Source organism: Hemiscyllium ocellatum, chromosome 5 (genome assembly GCF_020745735.1).
Source record: "Hemiscyllium ocellatum isolate sHemOce1 chromosome 5, sHemOce1.pat.X.cur, whole genome shotgun sequence".
NCBI lineage: Eukaryota > Metazoa > Chordata > Chondrichthyes > Orectolobiformes > Hemiscylliidae > Hemiscyllium > Hemiscyllium ocellatum.
The window spans coordinates 35,268,772-35,281,400 of record NC_083405.1 but is presented as its reverse complement, the minus strand read 5'-3'; the positions used below and the strand labels follow the sequence as shown (position 1 = coordinate 35,281,400).

At 41.4% G+C, this 12,629-nt stretch overlaps 1 protein-coding gene across 2 annotated transcripts in view; it reads right to left on the bottom strand.

Moving 5' to 3' along the window:
• LOC132815656 (thyroid hormone receptor beta) overlaps positions 1 to 9,632 on the bottom strand; it is a 188,108-nt gene extending 178,476 nt beyond the window's left edge. The window contains exon 1 of one of the 2 annotated variants that reach the window (XM_060824646.1): positions 9,357 to 9,632. The gene's annotated coding sequence lies outside the window, so the exon portion shown is untranslated. Of the gene's footprint in view, positions 1 to 8,701; positions 9,029 to 9,356 lie in introns of those variants that run through there. The other variant, XM_060824647.1, reaches the window with a different exon arrangement.
• Between the last annotated feature and the right edge of the window lie 2,997 nt (positions 9,633 to 12,629).

The following is a 12,629-nucleotide window of genomic DNA, read 5'->3' as shown; positions in this document are numbered from 1 at the left end:
TTAGGGCTGGAGGAGTTTACAAAGGATAAGAGGCTGGTCCAATTAAGATGTGAAAACAAGAATAAGAGATTTAACAAGTAGATTTATTGTTTAATTGGAATTTAATATAGGTCAGTGAGTTAGAGGACTGATAGGAGATCTTGGATGAATTAGGACATGGGCAACACAGGTTTGAATAAGCAAGGATAGGATAGGAATAGCAGAATGTGGGAGGACAGCCTGACTACATTGCAAAAGTCACTGGAGAGGTAAGAAAGGCACAGATGAAGGTTTCAATTGCAGAAGAGTGGAGGAAGGAGCAAAGATGAGTAGTATTACAAAGACAGACTGGTATGGGAGCAGGAAGAGAAAACATTGCATATGATGCTCTGGCTATGATGAGACAGGGAACACTGATACCAGGCAAGAGCAATTCCATCGAACTATATGACAATGGAGAGGCAGGAGAAAAAGAACGGTGTGGCCAACCACATTGAAGGTTGCAGGTAGGTCAAGGAGAAAAGTTCAAATTTGTCAAAACCACATATCAAGGTAACAAATGACATTCTAAGAACTAGCTCAGAACTGGATCACCGTGGAAACCTGATTGGAGGGATTCAGGTATGGAGTTCCAAGAAGAATGGCATTGATCTGGGAGTCAATATATTCAAGGAACTTGGGAATGAAAGGCAATGTGGAAATACACTGAGAGTTTACAATAATATCACGATCAAGTATATTTAGCTTTGAGGAAAGGGCAATGGTGACAGATAACACAGGAGCAAATCACTCAAGAGGACTATAACAAAATTCTTCTTCACATAAAAAGGGTAGAAGTGTGGAACTCTCCCATAAAAAAAGGAACAAAATGCTAACTCTATTAATACAGTTAAATCTAAGGTATATATATTCAGGGATATCAAGTGATAGAAGATATTCATCCACTTTAGATTGAGGATCTAAATCTGCTCTGATCTCACTGAATGATAGAGCATGCTCAACAGGCTGTCAGACTAAGTAGTGTAGTTAATCTGTTAGTGAAAAGTCTAAAGTTCAGAATTAATTAACTTGACCGCACTTTGACTTCTGATTTTATTTTTAAAAAACTGAAGAACCATATGTACATAGTAGTTAAAATAGTTCAAAAAAATTGAAGTGACAGGACCTAATTTCCTACAGTTAAACAGTTCAGCTTTGAAATTCTAAGTAAATAAATTTCAAACAGTCAAAATTAGAGTAACTACAAAAATATTTTATAAAAATACTAAACTACAAAAAAATCCTTCAACTGTAAATTGAAGACATTCCAAAAAGAACAAAAAGCATTGCTATCAGTACTGAAATTTCACCACAACATGACCTCCAGATAAATACTTTCCCACTCAGGCAATGCCGACAAAACCTCAAATTTTTCCTAAGGAAAAGCAAATATGAGAACCACCTGTGGCCATGCCTACTTTGATATTCCTTCCAAGAGATAAAAAAAATTGTACTAACATCGAATTATGTATAAATCTTACACAGTGCTACATATACAAATAATATTATTGATTACTCTAATCCATTTAGGACAACACTTGAAATGTTTGCATCTATTTTAAAAAGCTTTCTTTAAAACAAAAAGCAAACAATTTGATGTCAACATGAACACAACTATCCTTTCTGATCGCATGTAGTCTGCGGTTAAACAATTGTCACCCATTAGTAAAAGAAACTCTGGTTAGTTTCAAAGGGACTTTGGATATTCAAGTATTAGTAGTCTGAGACATGTTCAAAAATCTTTTACAATCTCTTTAAACTCAAAGTAAAGAGAAATAATAACAATCAGCATGTAACTCCTCCTAGTATTGCTTGGCAACAGGCAAAGTGTTGACTACCACTGGTTAAAACTTACTGAATAACCCATGTGCCATATTTCAAGCTGGAACACAGACAAAGCCAACTGTTTTGGCTTTGTGTAGACTTACAGACTGCCTGGTAGTTTACTCTATTCCCTGCAGTAAACGCTTATTGGTGCCTTAAGACATTAATCAGGACAACTTGTAGTTTAAGAATTTTAGTTGCCCAAGAAATGTTTAGTCAATGTTGATTTTAATTAGATTGTTACAATAAAAGTCTAAAATTTGAAATCTGGCATGACTCCTTCAAATTAATCAAACACTGGAAATTTAAACACTATTTAAAAATTAGCTGTCTCTATGAGAGGAGTGTACTACAACAATGTTGAACTTCTCAAACAAAACACTAAACATGCTGCATTTGTCTCACTACTAAGAACACAGCAAATCACTATTTTCTCACTGAATTAAAAATAATAAAACAGTTGCTTAAAATGTGCAAGTCAATTATTTTAAATAGATTCACATGGAGGCTATCTAGAAACATCTTACTGTATTTGCACTGTATTTCATTTACCTCCCATAGTAGTGTATGCATTTCCGAATGCTACCTATTCCAAATAGCTGATGTGAATTTTCCCTACTTTTCTGATGAAAACCCAATGCAATGAAGTTGATTTAATGCTCCCCTCTCTTGACAAATCAACGTTGACGTTTCAAAACAGCACTGAGGAACTACTGCACTGTCAGAGGTTCTGTTTTCAGTTTAAAAAGGAGGTTCCAACTGCTCTTGCTGATTGACATAAAAAGCTTCCAAAGCACTATTTTGAAAAGCCAACAAATCATTCTCTGTGATCTGGTCAATAGTTATTTCTCAATTAGCATCAAGAGGATAGATTGTCTGGTCATCAATTTTCTAGTTTATGCGATCTTGCGAAAAGTTATTTATTTTCTACATACTATAATGGCTAAATTTCAGAAGTACTTTTTAAAGACTTTAGGTTATTATAAACAGCTACATAAATATATCTTTTGCTATCTTCAAAGGCAGTTGTTATGGTAAACAATGCATGTTTTTAAAGTATTAATTTTTATCCACACTGCATTCAACTTAAACCTATTTTTCAACGTCACGTCATGCCAAAAACAGAATTTGTAAATAATATAAGCATTATTAACAGAGCTTCAGATAATAGCACTATTAATCCACTTGTGCTTAACACAACAGACCACAATCATCTTTAAAAAGCAACAAAATTACACCAACTTCACTGAGCTATCACAGGACTGAAGTACAGAGTATGATGTTGATTTGAACATACAGCAAGGCAAGACAGGCTTGTTGTTAGTTATTGCATATTTTGCTTCCAACTCAGGAATAGTGGAACAGGTTCCCATTTATGCTAAGTCATTGTTTTAAAATTAGATTCTTGTAAATTATGAAGTCATTATGACATGACTCTGTTATCAGTAAGCGCAAAAGTGCCAGTTTAGAATGAGCACATGAAAAGAGAGAGGCCTTAAACAATACACTGGAGAGCTGGATCTGATAACCTGTGAAACAGTTGTAAATAAAGGAATATTATTAGCACAAAAGGAGTTGAAGAGCCTTAGTGATAAGGATGAAGCTGCCTCAAGGACAGAGTCTGTGCAGACACCCACAGCCCAAGACATCTGGACTATTATCTCCATGCGGAGACTGCGGTGAATGGCTGAAAGCTCAAGATAAAGCAACTGTAGTCCAGAATTTCTACTCATGATCACCCATGCATGTAGCATGGCCATCCATTACAATAACAACGTGCTGTAAGAATTAGAAGAAAAAACCAGAAAAAATACAGTTTCAAAATGAAGTAGACCAGGTGGTGGACAGCTACCCACATCGATAGAGTGGCAGCATCAAGGTCTTCACGAGAACAGGAGAATGTGGGAGAGATAGTCGGGGGGCAGGGGGCAGCAATCTATTTATTGCTGCAGCAGTGTGAACCAGATCTACTACAAGTTAATCGTTTGTTTAAATATCTCACATTAGTATTGTCACAGGGATTGCCACAAACAAAATAGTTGTAGTCTTTATGGCTAAATGATAACAAACTCTGATAAACACATAGAAGCATGATTTGAATTGTATTTATTATGGACATAATATTCCAGCAAGTACATGCCAGTCACAGTGGAAGGAATTTAAGTTAATTAATCACTAAAATATAAATCAGTTAAACAGGAAAAATTATTCAAATAAACCATTGCACACAATAGGTTTAAGAAACACAATCACATGTCCTCATACAAGAAGTCTTGCTTTAAAGTTGCCAGTTCTTAGCATTAAAACCTTGCATGTAAATCACAACATTGCCATCAAAAAGTCCAACAGAGGTCCAGAAATGCAAACCATCAAGAAACTAATAGCAAGAAAAGGTGGACTTCAAGGAAAAGAGGGGTCAGAAGAAGAGGATGTCAGAATGTGGCATGTGGACAAGAAGGAATAGAGATGGACAACGGTCCTGAACCAGAGAATTGCAGAGTTCAAGCTGGTCTCAGGAATTTGTGGAGTTCGGGAGGGAGGAGAGCATGAAGAATTTAAAGATGTATCCAAAGAATGTTAAATTGGAACAATTAAGAGGGTGGGACTCATTGTAAATTAATTAGGACTTAGTGCAGACAGAATGTCAGCAACAAACTTCTAGTTGAACTGAAGTTTACAGAGAACAAAAGGATGGGAAGCTGGACATGGACAGTCAATTGTGTCGCAGCATTTACTTGAACTTGTTCTTATATAACACCTTTAACATAATAAAGCCTCAAGAAATTCTGAAGAAACATTACAAAGCAAAGTGATATTGGATCACATAAGAACACAGAAAGGCAGGAAACCAAAAAGAGGCAGAGTACCTTAAACAAGAGTGGAAATATAGAAATAAACTAAATAGTTCAATGTGGAAATTCCAGAATTTAAAGATTGCAGCAGATAGAACTTAGAACAATATAGCACAGAACAGACCTTCGGCCCTCGATGTTGCGCTGACCTGTGAACTAACCTAAGCCCATCCCCCTACATTATCCCATCATCATCCATAGGCTTACAGAAGGACTGTTTAAATGCCCCTAATGTGGGTGAGTTAACTTCTTTGACAGGTAGGGCATTCCACGCCCTCATCACTCTGAGTAAAGAACCTGCCTCTGATGTCTGCCTTAAATCTATCACCCTCAATTTGCAGTTATGCCCCTCGTACAAGCCAACATCATCATGATTAGATTAGATTAGATTCCCTACAGCGCAGAAACAGGCCCTTTGGGCCAACAAGTCCACACTGCCCCTCTGAAGAGTAACCCACCCAGATCCATTGCCCTCTGACTAATGCAGCTAACACTATGGGCAATTTAGCATGGCCATTCAGCTGGCCACCGACTTTAGTGTCGTCTGCAAACTTATTAACCCATCTACCTACGCCTGCATTCAAGTCATTTATGAAAATGACAAACAGCAGTGGTCCCAAAACTGATCCTTGTGGCACACCACTAGTAAGCGGACTCCAGGCTGAATATTTTCCATCAACCACCACTTGCTGCCTTATTTCAGAAAACCAGTTTCTAATCCAAACTGCTAAGTCACCCTCAATCCCATGCCTCCAAATTTTCTCCAAAAGCCTACCATATGGAACATTATTAAAAGCTTGACTGCAGTCCATGCACACCATGACAACTGCCCTAGCGTCATCCACATGCTTGGTCACATTCTCCAAAAACTCAATCAGGTTTTGAGAGACACAGCCTGTCCTTGATGAAACCATGTTGACTATCTCTAATCAAATTGTTGCTTGATAGATGATTATAAATCCTATCTTTCCAAAACATTTCCTACAACAGACATCAGGCTGACTGGTCAATAATTACTTGGGTCATCTTTATTGCCCTTCATGAACAAGGGAACAACATTTGCAATCCTCCAGTCCTCTGGTACTAATCCTGTAGACAATGATAACTCAAAGATCAAAGCCAAAGGCTCCGCCACCTCCTCCATAGCTTCAGAGAGAATCCTCTCATAAATCCCATCCAGCCCAGGGGACTTATCAATTCTGGAAGGTATGAAAATAGCTAGCACCTCCTCTTAATAACCTCAAACCTTTCTCGTCTAACACTCCGTATCTCAGTCTTCTCTACAATATTCTCCTTATCCAGAATGAAAACAGAGGAGAAATATTTGTTTATCACCTTTCCAATCTCCACAGGGACCACACTCAATTTCCCACTTCTGTTTTTGACTGGCCCTATTCCTACCCTAGTCATCCTTTTATTCTTCATGTAACTATAGAAGTATTTAAAATCAGGGATGATCAAGAAGCAATAATTCAAGCAATGGGCCAATGGGCTGAGAAGTGGCAGATGGAGTTTAATTCAGATAAATGTGAGGTGCTGCATTTTGGGAAAGCAAATCTTAGCAGGACTTATACACTTAATGGTAAGGTCCTAGGGCGTGTTGCTGAACAAAGAGACCTTGGAGTGCAGGTTCATAGCTCCTTAAAAGTGGAGTCACAGGTAGATAGGATAGTGAAGGCAACGTTTGGTATGCTTTCCTTTATTGGTCAGAGTATTGAGTACAGGAGTTGGGAGGTCATGTTGCAGCTGTACAGGACATTGGTTAGGCCACAGTTGGAATATTGTGTGTAATTCTGGTCTCCTTCCTATCGGAAAGATATTGTGAAACTTGAAAGGATTCAGAAAAGATTTAAAAGGATGTTGCCAGGGTTGGAGGATTTGAGCTATAGGGAGAGGTTGAACAGGCTGGGGCTGTTTTCCCTGGAGTGTCAGAGGCTGAAGGGTGACCTTTTAGAGATTTACAAAATTGAGGGGCATGGATAGCATAAATAGGCAAAGTCTTTTCCCTGGGGTTGGGGGAGTCCAGAACTAGAGGGTATAGGTTTAGGGTGAGAGGGGAAAGATCTAAAAGAGACCTAAGGAGCAAATCTGTCACTCAAAGTGGTACGTGTATGGAATAAGCTGCCAGAGGAAGTGGAGGCTGGTACAATTGCAACACTTAAAAGGCATCGGGATGGATGGGTAGGGGTAGGGGTAGGGATAGGGGTAGGGGTAAGGGGGAAAACATTTCCTCACATCCAAGCACGGGCTGCATAATAAGCAACCTCACAGAAACCAGTCCCACTCCGCTGGATGACGAAGTGTTGGAGGAGGATAGTCTATAAGACTGCAATCACTGTTACAGACAGGAGAGAATATCAAAAGGCAAAATTAAGTTTCTAAACCAAAAATGGCATCCTTGCTTCTCATATATTTACACTTCCCCAAAAGCAATCCACGTCTGTACGTCAATCACACTGTGTTGTACTGCCTCTCAAGCTCCAGCCTCTGACAACAGATTGGCAACCCGGTAAAAACAATGACTGCAGATGCTGGAAACCAGAGTCTAGATTAGAGTGGTGCTGGAAGAGCACAGCAGTTCAGGTAGCATCCGAGAAGCAGGAAAATCGATGTTTTGGGAAAAAGCCCTTCATCAGGAATATTGGCAGAGTGCTTGCAGGATGGAGAGATAAATGAGAGGAGGGTGGGGGTGGGGGTGGGGAGAAAGTAGCATAGAGCCTACAGTCAATTTTCCTGCTCCTCGGATGCTGCCTGAACTGCTGCGCTTTTCCAGCATCACTCTAATCTAGAAACAGATTGGCAACCTGCACTCAGAACAAAACCAACTTTGGGAACAGATGTAAGCATGTGCTTTATCTGCTTCAAAAGCCACGAGGCACAGGAAGGAGAGAAGTGAGTAAATGTAGCAAATTCATATGCAAATTACAAATATAGCCTTTCACATACTTGGAATGTCAAGTGTAGCCAAACTTATGGATGAGCAAGGCAATACAAACAATTGCAGAAACTGAGTTGTTCGAAGTGCAATGTGGTCTACTTTGAGTTACTATCAGACAGACTCACTCAGAACAGAGAGGGCTGGTGGTCTCCCCATCACCTTTACTACAATATCTAGAACAAACTGTTCTAGAAATGTCAGTAAAGAGATACATTTTGACGAGGTTCCTGCTCTTTGAATACTGACAATCTCATGGCATTATTAACAGAGATGTGATCATTTGTTCAGAGCCCTCCATCCGGACAGGCCAGCACTTCCCTCAGCAGTGAGCCGAAGTGCAGAGGCTCAGTTCTCCAGGGGAACTCGAATCCCCAAACATTCGATCGCTGGGCCAAGGTAAACGGTCATCGTTTATTATGAGAAACTACACGAAATTGAAAAAAAGAAAAACAAAAAAGTATTGAAACACCAATACTTAAATGCAGAGGGACCAAGTTAAACTGACTTCTATTCCAATCAGTTATCCCGGCGAAAAGGAAAGTGCATTTGTTAACCTGCAAGCGCTTTCTTCTGGCGGGTATTTGCTTCACCTCTCGACTGCTCAGCATTCCTTCGACTAACCTGCGTCTTATGTTAAGACCGCAGTCAACCAGCCGAAAAATAAATGTCACTGCCATAACATCAACATTGAAAAAAAAATGAACCGGAGCACAGAGTGGGCTAAGTGTTAAGAGAATATAGAGGTCAGTCCTGCACTAGCTACAATCTCTTCCTCGGGAAGGGGAAATACCATGCACACCCCAAACTAAATGAATTGCCTCGACGATCTACTCAGTTCTCTAGTGGAACACCCGGAGGCGTCCGACGGTGTTGTGACTTGCAACGCCAACACACAGAAAACAAAAACAAAAACAAATCGCAACAACTCCTTCTACTTCCAGTGTAAGGAAAGCGTTTCCTTCCACTCCTCCCGGAGGTCCGCACACACCAACTGGTTTCAGGACATTTCCTAAAAAAAAATCTGGACGCCTTCCACAGGCGACGTGTCAGTCTCATGCGAGCTACTTACACGGAGCATATTCCAGCGGGATTTTCCTAAGAGGCGCACCGCTCCCGTGCAGGAGCGAGCACGGCTCCTTTCTTGGAGTGCGGGAGGGAGGGCTGCGTTTCAGCAAACATTTCGCCCAACCCTCCTTCCCCATGGACAGAGAGAGAGAGAGAGATACAGGCGTTGAGGGGTAGCGAACCCCCGCCCCCAAGAAGTTGGAGTGGAAAGTGATTGAGAGAGATGGATTGACAGAGAGAGAGAGAGCCCCAACAGGGAATTCCCTCAAGTGCAGCTACAATGTAGCGAGTTGGGATCGAACGTGCACCTCAATGTAACAAAAACAGTGACAAGTCAGGCGGCTCTCATTGGCCACCGCAGGCCGATACATTCCAACTGCGGCGCGCGTTCTCCGCCCCTGGAGCAGACGGAAAGCTCGGCTCGCGCTGCCAGGGACCTGCAGAGAGACAAGTCCTTTTAAAGTGACAGTGCTCCTCTCACTCACACACCGACGCAATGTTAGGCGGCCATTTAAAGATGTTTCCCCCCCCCCGCAAGCATTTCCCTCTCGCGTAAACATCGACCCAATCTTACTCTGAAGCCCTTGTCATGATCCCCCGGCGGGGAGCGGCGGCACCACCCACTGCTCGCTCCCCTCAGCTGTTCAGGGAGGGTTTACCTGCAGCGCCCGAAAAGTTGGACTTTCAAAAGTGGCCCTTCCTCACCGCGCCGATTCACATCGTCACGCCTTCGTCATTTTTCCTCTCTCTCTTTCAGGTCGACTTTCCATTATTGCCGTTAGAATGCCGGCGCGGCTTATCCCTCTCCAGGGTGGCGTGCAAATTTCTGATCTGGCTTTGCAGCTCCTTGACAGCGTTATCCCAAACTGACCTCCCTCTCCCCGAGGCGCTGCAGACAGCGACCTTGAGCCCAGAAAAAGTGAGCGATGGCCCCAGTGCGGAGCTCCGCCAGGGGGAGTCGCCGAGAGCCTCCACATGACCGTAGACGCCAAGCAGCAGCAGCAGCAGTCTGGGAGCAGCCACAGCATGCAGCCAGCACTGAACAAAGCGGATTCTACCCGCATTCTCCAAACGTGCTCCCAACAAGCGACTCTCCCTACCGGGAATGAAATGTGAGCAAGTTTCCTCTTGCAAGGCAGTTGCATAAAACGCCGCATTCTTTTATGTCGTCGTTTGTACCATGTTTTTTTTCCTGTGATATATTTACCGATTTTGACAATACCTTTTTGGTGAGTACTGTAGCGGACTGTGTTAGCCACGAACAGTTGAATATTTGTAATTTTCATCTTTTTTACAACCAAAAGCAAGAAGCGCATTTTGCACGCTAACAGACCCTCACAGCACACCCATGCTTTGAATTATCGTGTACTCCTTGTTTATTTCAGTTATGACCGTCTTAGTTTAATTACAAGCCAATGTCAAAATTCGCTTCGCCCACGAGCCTCATAACCAGGGAAAATAAAGCTATAACTTAACATTCTTGGCAGCGTACGAACATACTGCATTCCAAAGTCTAAATATCCTTTGTCTTTCAGTTTTAAGATTTAGCTGAAACCTTTATATAGATCTCACCTTTTCGTTTTTTCCCCCTGCTCATCAAGGTGGGCGATGCATGAACCTTTGGTCTCTGACTGTACTCCGAAGTTAGATTTGTCAGTTCCAAAGATTCTTGAGGTCTGTCCAAACATCTCAATGCCAATTTTTGCTGTACAAATTTCCCGCATTTAGTTGCCTCTAAGAGTTCAAATTAATGCTGAAACAATTTTTTTTGTTGTTTTTGAGGTTTCGCTCACTAGGAAGGGTGGTTATGTTACTCATGCTCTGTGGTTATGTTACTAATGTTCTGGACATATGAGGTCAAATCCTATAATTGCACCAGAATTTAATCTCAGTTAATTAAATAGATATGGAACAAAAAGCTAGTATTCGTAATATTGAAACTATAACGACTGAAAGTTGATGTTAAAACTCCAGCCAGTTCAGTAATGCCACTTAATTAAGGAAATTTGCCACCTTTATTAACATTCTGGATGTTACTATTTAGCAAAGATTGAACTGGACCAGGTCAACAATGCTCAGAACAGTGCAGACTGCTTGATTGGCATCCTATTCACCTTCAAAATTTACTTCCTCCCTCAACATGCACAGTAATGTGTGCCATCCAGAAATGCACTGCAAATACAGCACTTTACAAACTGTGACCCCAAACACTCACAATGACAAAGGCAGAAGGTGTGTAAGATCACCACCACCTACAAGTCACACATCATTCAGACGTGAAACTATGTTACTGTTCCTTCACTCATTCAAAATCATGAAACTCACTGCTGACCACTAACTGCACCACATGGATTGCAGCAGTTTAAAAAATCAGCTCATCAGTGTCCTCTCAAGAGCAATGTTGTAAATGCTGGCCAATCAGTGATACCCACAGGCCTTGAAAAAAGATAGAAAAATGCTTTCACAACTTGGCCTAGATGCTTTTATTTCCAGTTCAGTTAGATTATAACAAGCCTCCTTAGCAAACCAAAAGATAAGGATACTCTTACCACACAACAAGGCCCTCCATCCTGAAGTGTTTTTGACTCCAGACCCACGGTGACATAGTTGACTTAGTCATCTTTTAAACTTGGAAAAACATTCATACCATACTACCATGCAATACCAGTCTCCAATAAGAGACAATCGCAGCACTACTTCTTGACTTACAATGGCATTACAAGCACTGAATGCCCCAATATCAATATCCTGGGACCAGAAGGTCAACTAGATTCACTGTATAAATGCAGCAGTTAGAAGACCAAGTCAGAAGCTAGGAATCCTGTCATGACTAACTCACCTCCTGACTCCCCTGTCCACCATCTACAAGCACAAGTCAGGAATACTCCTCACTTGTCTGAATCTGGATAAATGCAGTTCCATCAACACTCAATAAACTTGATACCATCTAAGGCTAAGCAGCCCACTTGATTGGCACCACACTGACAAGTATCCACTCCCTCCACCATTGAAGCTCAGTATGAATAGTGTGTAACATCCACAAGATGCACTGTAGAAATTCACCAAATTTCCTTAGACAGCATCTTCCAAACCCATGATCACCACCCCCGGAAGGACAAAGGTAGCAGATACATTGGAACAACACCTGCAAGTTCCCTTCCAAGCTCACCATCCAAACTCAGAAATATATCACTGTTCCTTCAGTGTCATTGGTTCAAAATTATGGAAATCCCTCTTCCCCCCCACGAAGGATGTTGTGGGTCTCTGTACAATGCATGGACTGTAGCAGTTCAAGAAGGCAGCTGGCCACCACCTTCTCAAGGGCAGTTAGGCCAGCCAGCAATGTGCACATCCCACAAGTGAATAGTTTTTAAAAAAGAGGCTGAGAAAAGCACTTGGTTACGAAGGAGGTACCTGGTTTCCACTAGAGCATTTGAAAGGGTCAATAAGTGTTGACATCTCCAGAAATGCCCACATTCTGTGAGTGAGCAAAGAAATGGAATTTAGACTGTCCAAATTTATTCCATATCACATCCTTGGGGCTAGTATTTGTTTCAGTTGATAGGTAAGCAAAAGTGTTGAATTCAATTGTCCACCCATTTTTCTTCACAGAACCATGTTAATTCTGTGAATGATACAACAGTGACAAAATACTGCCAGCTAAATTACTATGGTCAAGAGAGAAGGCTGCAGCAGCATTTAAAACACAAGTGATTAAATTTCTTTTTCTTGCAGGGTGGCAATGACTGATACAGAGGCAAGTTTGTGGAAGACTGGTGGTTTGTGCAGTGGTCCACGTGGAATTCTGTTGCATTTAGGATTATAGACTTGTCAATGTCTCAGTAAGTATCCTCCCAGATGAAATAAGAGCAGGGAGATAATGTTTCCTGTAGTCTGAGGGTAGAGTCTCTAAATGCACAGTCCAGTCCATA